Here is a 12,221-nt window from a genome sequence, read left to right on the forward strand (position 1 = left end):
ACTGCAGTGATGGCAAGAGAGAGGCTCCCGCCGCCACCTCTGCACTTGCCAGACATGAGCCCAGCTTCTGGCACCACTGACACAGGGGGCAGCTCCTGCACTGAGCCCCCTGGTGGTCAGTGCGTATCATAGTGACCGATTGTTCTGCTGTTTGGTCGATTTGCATATTAGCCTTTTATTATATAGGATATCAAATATGTATAATAAAAATAATTCATGTATTGTATCAAGCTGTTGAACTAAATGTCTAAAAACTTGTAGCAATAACATGTATTCCAATTTCACTGGGAATAGCATGTGGCAAAGAGTATCTTTAAAGTTTATTTAACGAATAAATAATCTGTAATAGGTAAAAGGGAAAAATTGCAAAGGAAAGATATCTAGTTTCAAATATATAAATCTGGCCTGAAAATAATAAAAGCAACAGATTATGCCCATGAATTAATCTCCAACCTGAAGTAAGAGTGGATCCCTTCTGAATTCTGTAAAGAGGCATATGGAATCATTTTATGTTAAACTACTATTTGAGTTCTCCATCCACCCAGACCCACCAAGTCTGCATGCAGTTACTATATTGGTAACAGCTTAGTTTTCTATGATTTAGGTGTTATGGTTCTAGAAAGAATGGCAGAAATTTGGCAAATCACCACAAAAAGGTCGTGAGTTACCTTCAGTGATTCACAATCTTAATAGAAATTATTGGTCCCACACTAAGTGTCCGACATTATAATCAGCAGAGAGCAGCAGACCTGGCCAGTCCCCTCCCTCCCAGAGCAGGTCATGTTAGGGGGAGAAGTAGATACACAAAGAATAGTCATAAAAACTGAAACACTGGGTGATTTACTGTCATTTCAGAAGTCCATTATTTTGAGACCTAGCCGAATTTTAGGGGGTGAAAAGGGGCTTGCCGGAGGCAAGGGCACTAGCCCAATTCCTGAGCAACATAAAGGAGTGAATCATGGTCACTGAGATAAATAAGGATATTCTAAGTTTTATTGGGCAATTTTGATTTTGCTTAGCATCTTTTAACGACCTAGTCTAGGACTATTTAACTTTCTGTGTCTGTGTTTCCTCAATTACGAACTAGTATACCAATATTATTTTCTCATTTTCCCCCTGAGAATTAATAAGAATGTAAAGCAATTAAAATGTTCACAGTGGATCCATAACTGTTCAATATGTTAATATTTTTATTATATTAAAGAAAACAGACATTTCTAAATAGTTTTCAAGCTGATAAGCATGGGGAAAATAACCAGTTAATTTTAGCTGACTAGCTAAGAAACAGTCACCCTTTAAGTTATAGGAACATCAGTAGAGATGGAGGGAAGGGGAGAATTGAGAGCTTTTTAGGGGACGGAATCAGGAGGACCTAATGAGAGACATGGACCATGAGAGAGAAGAGAACACAAAAATATTGGCTGAGTTCCAGTTCTAAAAAAATAATTGGAGGAGCAAATTGTAAGTGGAAGACAAGGATGAGTTCAATTTTGAACACTTTGGCTTTAAGGTGCTTCCAAATCATTTTATCTATCTATCTATCTATTTGGAAATTATCAGAGATGGTAATTAGTGTCAGGGTGGTCAATAATCTTATTCAAGCAACAAAAAGGAACTGGGTAAATAAATGCTGCATGTTTACTCTAGAGTTGAGTAACTTGGAAATAACTTCATGATAAAATTTTGAGTGAGAAAAGCAAATAAATAGTATATTAATTCATATGGCATTTTTGGTAAAGAAATATATTTCCCCATGCAAGTCCATATGTGTTTACCTTAGAAAACTTTCAATAATGTTAGTTCTTCCACATTGATCATATAAATACTTAAAATGACACAATAAATTATCAGTGTAATTCCTAAACTCAAGATCATTAATAATAATCTTTAAAGTAAATATAATTATAATTATTATTATCATTGTCACTGTCATTGTTAATAAAACACTTAACTCTGAGTCAATCATTTTAGTACTTATATATCAACTTTTTAATTGTCACAACACAATGTGATAGACAGTGTCAGAAATCCCATTTTACAGATAAGGACACTGAACAGAAAGATTTGGTAATTCAACCCATCAGGTGGTATGTTTCAAAGCCCATATTTAAACTCAGGAGTCTGGCAGCATAACTCATGTTCTTTATCATTACACTAGTATCACATTAGTTAATGAGTATACATGAAAAGAAGTGGTGAATAAGTCTTGTCTGATACACTTTAAATTTTCTCATATTCAATGTTATGTTATTTACATATAATATATAGAAAATACATAGGGATCAGTAACAGACTGTCAAACCTCAGAGGGAAGGCAGGGGAGAGAAAGGGGTAAGAGATCAATCAAAAGTCTTGAATGCATACATATAAGCATAACCAATTGACACAGACACTAGAGAAGTGAGGGCATTTTCTGGGTGGGGAGGGGAGTGCAGAGGAGAGGTAATGGGGGAAACATATATGTAATACTTTAAACAATAAAGAATTTTTTAAAAATAAAACTAATTCATTGATCAAAGAAATCATTTCAAAAATATTATAGTAAATAGTAGTAGATATTTTTTAATAATTTGCTTATCTATTTCAAATCCCTAATTATAACATGTTACACTACAAGACATTAAGATATGGATATATTAATACACATCTCTCTGTTACATATGCACATGTACACACACATGCACACAAATGTGTATACACAGCAAATGTTATAGATATATGCATAAACTCATATTGCCAATATATACTACAAGTTTACCCTTAAATAATGTATTCAGTATCATATTGTACTAGAAGCCTGGTGCACAAAATTCATGCACGGGTGAGGTCTCTAGGCCTGGCAGGCGGTCAGGGCCCATCAGGGCCAGACTGCTCAGGGCCCGAAGGCCCCCACAGAGTCGGGAGAGGAGGTGACAGCCAGGCCAGGTGCTGAAGGAACAGATGCCAGATGTCGATGCTGCCCTCGGCGCTCTGCCACCCCATGGTTCCCTGCCTCCCCCCTCTCCTTCCCTCAGTGCTGTGCAGGCCACCCAGGGCCTGCTAGCCAGGGAAGGTTTCAATCCCCAGTTTGGAATGTGCAGGAGGCAGCCAATCAATGATTCTCTATCATCATTGATGTTTCCATCTCTATTTCCCTCTCTGAAATCAATCAAATATATATTTTTAAAATGTAAGGTTTTTAGAGGAAGAAAGGTAGGGCAAGGGAGCTATTGACAGGGGGGCATTTGAGATCTTGCTCACATTTCAAATAGGATAACAGAAGGTGGTCCTCAGGGGGTGACAGGTGAGGAGTGGCAGTGGGTGGAGCAGGGCACTGTGGACTGAGGAACGGGCTGTAATGACTGGGAATGGCTGTGACAATGACACCGAGTGTGTGTTGGGGCCATTGCTGGAATCATTCATCCCCAAGAAGTTTTAATTCCAGATGGGAAGAGAAACATGGAGATCAGCAGGCCTTTCTTAGCCGAAGGTGAAGCGGGAGGTAGAAGCGGGCTGCCCTGCTTCCCTACAAATGTAAACATGCAGTGTAACTGCACATAGATGTCAGTCACACAGCCAAATCAATGCCCAGCCCAGCCAGTGCTGGTGGCTGTGTCCTGCCACTTTCTGGCTGGTTGGGGGCGAAGCCACGCCCCCAAGCGCAGGTAGTATGCGAAGAGGCAGGCAGGAAGCCAGAAGCTGGAAGCCAGAGCTGATGAAGTGGTGCTATTGGCCAGGGAGGCCAAAGCCACGCCCCCAAGCGCAGGTAGTCTAGGAAGGGGCGGGCAGGAAGCCAGTAGCTGGAAGCAGCTGACCCTCAGCAGTGAGTCCCTGCAAGCCAGCAGCATGTCAGCCAGCTGCCAGGCCAGGCGGGGCCTGGGGAGGCCTTTCCTTCCTGGAGCCGTTCTTCCCAGGGTGGCAGCATCAGCCGTTTTTTTGTTGTTGTTGTTTTGTTTTCCAATTTATTTATTTTCATTTTCAAATTTTTTTATTTTTTATTGGAAAGCAAGCTCTGGGATTGCAGTTCCTGGGATCCCTGGGCCATAGCATGCGCCTCCAGGCCTCACTGCGCCCCCCCTCCCCCTCCTCCTGGGTTGAGTGTCTGGTCGCTAGCTATGCCCTCAGGGCTTTTATTACATAGGATTATTATTGAGGGTAGGGTAAAATGCTCAGATCAAACTACGTACAGTAAATGGTCTTTACTATTTACTAAGTTACTTGTGAACTTGCATTTTTTGTCAATCTTTGGTGACATATTTTAGGTGTTTGAAGGGAAAAAAAGCAATTAAGAAATATAGAATAAGTTGCTTAGATAAATATACAAAATGCATGGTTCTTATACAAATTTGCTTGCATATATGGCAAATAGACTTTTGTTAATAGATCATTTTTCTCTCATTGCATTTCCTAAATCACAGTATATTTGTGAGTGTTGTTCTAACCTACTACCAAGCTCAAAGTTTATAAGTAACCTGGCTTAAGGTCTAATGGCTTGAAATTTACAATTCTAGTCACCTAAATATCTTCCATCTGGATTTAAGCATCTTATATCCTCTCTGTTTGGAGCTGAAATGATGGAGATCTCTTCCTTTGCAGCAGTACAGTTTCTGATTTACTCTTTGTATTCTTAACTATGGGCTATACGGGAGCTCCTGAGGAAGACACACTGTTTTGTACTGGAGGAAGCCTGAGGATAAGCCTGATAAAGAACAAAATGGGAGAGTCAGTGGAATGCATTTCTCACTCTATTTTATATTTGATGGAAACACTTCTATTAGGAGCCTTTGTTTGGGTACTCTGTCAATTTTCTAAAAATATTTGTGTTTCTGACATATCGATTTTTATTCTTTACCTTATCTGGTAAATGTGTCTTTTCCACTTTATGTCGAGCTTGTAAAAAAGAATGTTTTATATGCACCTATTCTGAATTATGAAAATAATGGATGTAATTTCAATAACAATGGGATATTTACTGTCCTTCTGTCTAATACCCAGAGTCTCTCTAGCAATTTTTTTGGCATTGTATTCTCTTTCTGAATTGCACTTTTCAATTCCCCAAGGGCCTGAAGTATCATCACCATTAGCCTTAGACTCACCAGGCGGATAGTTTGCTTTTTTTTTCAAAGTGATTTGATCAATTTTTTAAAAAAAAAATTTCAACAACTACTGCTGCAGGAAATGAAAGGATGCTTGAGGCTCAGTGAATTCTCAAGGCTCTAAAAAGTTAAGGCAATTCAAGGCCATAAATTCTCCTCTTCCCCTGAAGAAACGCCTTATGAAAACAATTTGTGATGCAAAAACAGGAGACAACTTTTATCTTTTTTTTTTTGGTGGGGGGAGAGGGCAGAGAATTTTAAATCCGTGGGTGTCAGTGATATTTACTTGTTCTTTGAACTTAGGGGAAATTTCTGAAATGGTTCACATGACTTACGCAGCTCTGTGTTGTTTATTTTTTTCCTTCAAAGGTTATTCATAATTGCCAAGCATGAAGAAATAAATCTCATAGCAAACAGAAGTTGTACGTCAGTGTCATTTGCAGTGAGAACTGCTTTTGCAAGAGGTAAAGGGTCTACAGTGCTTGATATTTTATGTTCCTGGGACTAAATCTCCAGAGGCTCTTCAAAAAGCAGAAAGGGCAGGTTTCCATGCTTATCTCCAGACAAGCGCTGGGATATTATTGATGCCAGAATTCTACTTCAAATAGCATCATCACCTGCAAGTTGTTATCTGTTTTTGTTTTGTTTTTGTTAACACAGTGACAATTAAAAGAATTAACACAGTTCACTCATCCAGAAATTACTTGGCAGGGAAGAGGGTTCCTATTAAATTCGAGAATAAGAATTAGCTATCATCAATTTACTAAACAAACATGCAAGCTTTTTAGAATATGTGCAATGTGTCAGTGCCTATGTGAGAAACGGTAAACAAGACTTAAGATGAAAACCCTTACTGTCAAGGAAATCACCACCTAATGAGAAAAGCACTCTAATACTCAGCGATACATGCCAGCTTTGCTGTATGCGGGGATGTTAAGAACTTCTTTGTCCAGTAAGGACAGACGGGACTGTCATTGAGCACAGAAACACTTGATTGGAACATTGACAGCTAACATTTAAATTGAAATTCTATTTACCATAGTCTAATTTACACATGGATATTTTAATCAATATTTCAGTCAAATAGAGGAATTAACAGAGGGACAGTCCGCATAGATCCAGACTAGATGAGTGCACTTAACAAGAGTGGAAAGGTTTGATACGTAGCCGCTTTAGTTAACGAAGATAAAGGAGAAGAGAGGCATGATTTTCCCTGTGGTTCGAATGTCTGCATACAGTCTATGTCTCCAGTACATGCTTATGGTTACGTTTTTCTGGTTTGTTTTTTTGTTTTGGTGTTTTTGGTGTTTTTTTGTGTTATTTGTTAATTTTATCTTTATTGTTGAAAGTGTTACAGATGTTCCCATTTTTCTCCCATTGACCCCCTCCACCCTGCACCCACCCCCAGGCCTGGGTCCTGTGTCTGTGTGATATATATATATATATTTTCTGTGGTTAATCTCTCTCTGCCCCCTTCCCTCTGAAATTCATCAGTCCATTCCATGCTTCTATGTCTCTTGATCTATTTTGTTCATCAGTTTCTTTTGTTCATTAGATCCCACATATGAGTGAAATTATGTGATACTTGTCTTTCTCTGGATTCAGACTTTATAAACATTCTTATGTATACTTTTTATTATTTATGACAGCATCTCTCTCCTCACATCCTCTCATATGTCCACCATTAAACTTTGAAGAACAGTAGAGATATCAAAGAGTGAAAGGTAAGGGAGAATCTTGCCTCTGCACCAGAATATAATGAGACACCCATGGAGGTATGTGGCCCAATCTGGCTGCTCTGGGGCCAAAGATTGTGGGTTTGGGGTTACTGAATTGTGAGAAGGAAATATAAAATCCAAAATAACTGTTATTCCCTTCCCAGACTGGAGTATAACTAATGTCTTAGTCTGCTCAGGCTGCTAAAACAAACTACTGTAGACGGGTTGACCTGAACAACAAATATATATTTCTCACAATTCTGGAGGGTGGAAAGTCTTAGATCAACGCACCTGCAGATTTGGGTTTGGTGAGGGCCCACTTCTGGTTCAGAAATGACCATCTTCTTCCTGTGTCCTCATGTGACACAAGGATTGAGGTATCTCTGGGGTCTCTTTTATAAGGATATTAATCTCCATCCTCATGTCATGACCTAATCACTTCCCAAATGCCCTGTCTCCTAATAATATCACACTGGGGGTCAGGATTTTAACATTTGAGCTGGGCGAGGTTGGACACAAACATTCATTTCATAACAGGTGATGGGAACCGGGTGGTGACATGGTAACAGAGGCTTCAGGGAGGTCAGCCTAGGCTACTGTCACACAGAGGTTATGGGTCAGAGAAACATACAGTAACACCATGCCACCAATTGCAGAAATCAGCCTAATACAGGAATAAAATGCCTAGGCAGCTAACCAGCTGATCATAATTCGGAGGACAGGAGGCAGTGCATATCCAAGGACCAGCATGGTCCCTGAAACACCCTTCACCCCAATAACCAATAAGTTCTGTCATCTTTAATCTATTAGCTTTCTTGAAGAGAGTGGGTACAACACGAAATTCTAAGCAATTAGGCAAATGGACTGGGTTAAACAAGAATAATAATAATAACGAAGTGAATACAATACTATGATAGATGTGTCTCTAAGATATTAACACACATAATTTGCCATTTTAAATGTCATAAAACTGTGATAGTTACTATTCTAATCCCCTACTTTAAAAATGAAGCCACTGGGGCACAAGGAGGCGACATAACTGGGCCTAGCAGTATAGGGTTAGATTTCAAACTCCAGAGCTCACATTTCAAACCATTGGAGCACACTGACTTTTCTTGTGGCTCACCAGGAAAATATCCTTTTGATATAGCATTTGAGTAACAGGCATAAATTTATGTTATACAATGATGACATAAATTTGGGAAGTGATATTTTAAATAGAGGAAACTGATTTTCTAACTTCAGATGTATACAAAATTATCAGAATGCAATTTGTGACTCTCTGTGAATAGCATCTATAATAATAATCTATAATAATAAAAGGGTAATAAGCTAATTAGACCGGAAGTCTTCCAAACGTCATTCCGGACGACCTTCCTGACATAGCCGGGGCCAGAGGGAAGCCAGCCCGGGTCCCGGGTACTTGTGGGTGGCCAGAGGAGGGAAGTCTGGGTCCCGGGTGCCAGAGGGGAGCTGGTGCTGACAGCCAGGAGAAGGAAGGTCTACTCTTGCACGAATTTTCATGCATTGGGCCTCTAGTTTGGTATATAATGCTTCAGATATATTTCTTGTTAAACAGATTTTTACTGAAAAAAAACATGGAGAGGTGGAGAGTCAAAGAACCTAAGATTTCTATTTAATCCCCACAGCAAATTTTGACATAACTGGGGTGATAGAATTAAGTTGCTCCATCATGGTTTAGAATTCAATTTCATAACTAAAGGAATAAGTGTGTAAGGTGTGTAATTAAGCATAAAAAAACAGACTTTATTCCTAAAATAATTCCAAAAAGGCTTATGAAATAAAACATTGAGAGAATTATATATTTATCAATTTGATTTTTCTAAAAAACGAAACAAAGAAACTCATTTATTTACCCTCACACGATTTTAATTAATGTTTTTAATTAATTATTATTACAAAAACATAATCTTAGAAAGGTTTAAAGAAAAAGGGTTTCAACTAATTTTCCATGATTTTAGTAATATTTTTATGTACTTTATACCAATGTACTTTCTTATGTACTTTTGTGGTTTGAATCACATCTTGGGTACAACATACGTAACAAATATGAAACATATTTCATGATATTAAGACATACCTTCATGCATAGTATCTGTTTATGTGTGTATGCTAAAATAATCCAGAACGTTAGGTCCTATCAATAATTTGCTATGGGAAATAATAATGCAATGAATAGTTTCTCAAAAAAAAAAAACACTGGCTATATTTCAGATCATTTCTTTAGGATAGATTGCCAAATGTGAAAGTGATTAAATTTCCATTGATTCATTCGACATATATTTATTAAACAATTAGTATGTGCCAGAGAATTTTCTAGGCAAATACAGCGCGCACACACACACACACACACACACACACACACACACCTGTTCTCATTAATTTTGGACAATTGGTAAAGTAATAAATATAAATATGATATGTCAAATATGAAAACAGACGTTGGTATGGGGAACTCTTTTTATATTGGTTGGTGAGGGAAGCTATTTCTAATTAGAGCTTTGTGAGTGACCTGCATGAATTAAGTGAACTAACCATAGGGAAAGAAAATATAGTAAAGTCACTTCTTAAGAAATTTCAGAAGGAACACATTTTATTCCTCTGAGGCTGGAATTATCCTAATACCCAAAAGAGACAAATATAGTAAAAGAAAATAATACTACAGCTTGATATTTGCAAAATATCCTTTAATAAATTAGCTAATAAAATTCAGCAGCAACTATAAAATAAAGCATCATGACCAATAAGATATTATGCCAAGAGTTCAAAGTCATCTGCTATGACAATTAAATAAAAGCCACACAGTACTGTAGATAAAGAAATAAACTCTCTTAAAACAACAACAACAAACACGAATATGTACATGCAATATCTCAGGAAATTTATACAAAAAATCTTGGAAGAATGAATGCAGGCTTTTAAGAAGGCTCTAGAATATCAGGTTAATAAACATTTCTATAAACTGAAAGACAATAAGAAAATTTAAAAAACTGAATTTTAATGCAAAATTCAATATATACAGTAATTCAGATATTCTATTTCTTCTTTTGTCAGTTTCTAGCATTTTTCAAGTTTTATCTAAGTTGTTGAATGTATTGGTATTCATTTGCTAATTATATCTCCTTACTTTTCTTCAATATAAGACCTGCTATGCTAACCACGTTTCTCCTTTCTGTTCTGTGTTTTCTATCTTTTTATTGATCAATGTTGGTAAAAACTTTTTCAATAATATTTTTTCTCAAAAACTAATTCTTAACTGATTTTTTGTTTGATCACATAGTAAAATATATTTCCCAATTGCCCTTTATATTAGTTTTGTGTTCACTTAATTGCTTCTTACATAAAATCTAAACATACTAATGTACACCCCTTATGGGCCTAGGCATACTTCATGCTCATTCACAGTCTCTCTTCTCCTAGTTTAGGTACTCTGAGGGCGTCACACAATATTGAATTTGTCATTGCCTATAATCAAAGGAAACTGAATTACTGCTATATTATCTAAAAGGCAGCTTCTGGAGAACCAATCAATTTAAATCAGACTCTGACTTAATAAAAGCTAAATCTTTACTATATTGAATTCCTGACATTTTGGTTTTCTCATTATAGAACTAGTATTCATTTACTATGATCACTGTAATACCATTACAAATGAATATACAATTATTAATATCATATACAATAGAAGACAACCATGGTTATCACACTGGAAGCAAAGTATGATTTGGTGGGAAGGGTAAATTAAGTAAGGGTGTCGGTAATACTTTTATAAGTCCCTGAAATGTTTTAAATTGACAGTATTTTATTGAATTTCTCTTATGTTATAATTAAATGTAGCATACCAGCATATCTCATTTTACTGTGCGCTGTTTTATTGAGTTGCAGGTGTTGTATTTTCTACAAATTGAAAGCAAGACCCTTCAACCAGAAGAAAGATTAGGGCTCACTAAATTGGGATACTCACATTATTGCAGTAATCTAGACCTGAACCCCAGTATCTGCGAGGTATGCTTGTAATTGTGAGGTAGATGCTATGCATCTAGAAAACTAAAAGCAATAAAATAAGAATTTTGAGAATCATAAAAGAGAAAGTAAGAAATGCACTAAGTTTTCTTCATGGTTCATATGATAGATAAAATATTATTTTCTAGATTTGTTAAATCAAGGAATATAGCTTTTATTCATTCAACTAATGATATATGTCCAATTACTTTGTATATTTTACTCTTATAAGAACTGTAGCAGTGAACAAAACAGTCAAAATCCATGATGCCATGTAGTTTAAAACCTAATGAGGGAGACAGACATTATACAAAAATAAATAAATAAATAAATAAACACTTGAAGCACAGTACTGACAATCTCTAAGAAAGAGACACAAGAAAATTGAGCAGACTGATTCAGTGGGTATGGTTTGTATAGGCTGATCAGATAAAGACTTGCTGAAAAAGTAACATTTGAGCAGTGACCAGAACAATGAGTGTGAAAGAATCCTGTAAATTTTTGCCAAGGAATCCTAAATAATAATCCTATATAATAAAAGCCTAATATGCTAAGTGTCTGGTGGTCTGGTTGTCCATTCAACCAATCAAAGCGTAATATGCTAATAATATGCTAAGGCCCCTTGGCCACTCACTATGATGTGCACTGATCACAGGGGAAGATGCTCCAACTGGCAGGTTAGCTTGCTGCTGGGGTCCAGCCAATCAGGACTGAGCAAGATGGGCTGACCATGCCCTATAGCCCTCCTGCAGTCCCTCCCCGGCTAGCCAACCTGCTGTGTCCCTCCCTGGCCCTGATGGTGCACCGGTGGGGTCTCTCGGCCTGGCCTGTGCCCTCTCACAATCCGGGACCCTTTAGGGGATATCAGAGAGCCAGTTTCGACCCAATCCCACAGGCCAGGCCGAGGGATCCCACTGGTGCATGAATTCGTGCACTGGGCCTCCAGTGTTTCATAAAGAAAAACAGAAACTGCAAAGGCCTGAGGTGAGGAAGGCACCACACCTCAGGCAGGGTGAGTAAGGAAGTCAGTGGCACCAAGGATCACAGATCAAAGGATCTCGTGGGTTTGGAGACAGCATGGGAGTTGAGAGACTGAGTATACAACTGGAAAATGGCCAGAGCATATATAAAGAGGGAATTTTCACCCACATCTGCAGGAACCTGCCAAGGAAACCAGCCCCTCATCCACAATAAAGAACCAAGAAAGCCAGCCTGCTATTGGTCAGACTTTCAGAAAGACAGAGTGGTATCCCTAGTAACAATCTAGGAAGCTGAGTGATAACTTCTGTATCGATCAGCCAAAAATGGCCAGGATGTAATTAATCACTGACAGCATCCCTACTTTTGGTCCCTGCTTCCAATTTAGGACCAACCAGAGAAAATCAAATGTTCTCCCCTAACCAAG

The sequence above is a fragment of the Myotis lucifugus genome, unplaced genomic scaffold (genome assembly GCF_000147115.1).
Source record: "Myotis lucifugus unplaced genomic scaffold, Myoluc2.0 scaffold_0, whole genome shotgun sequence".
NCBI lineage: Eukaryota > Metazoa > Chordata > Mammalia > Chiroptera > Vespertilionidae > Myotis > Myotis lucifugus.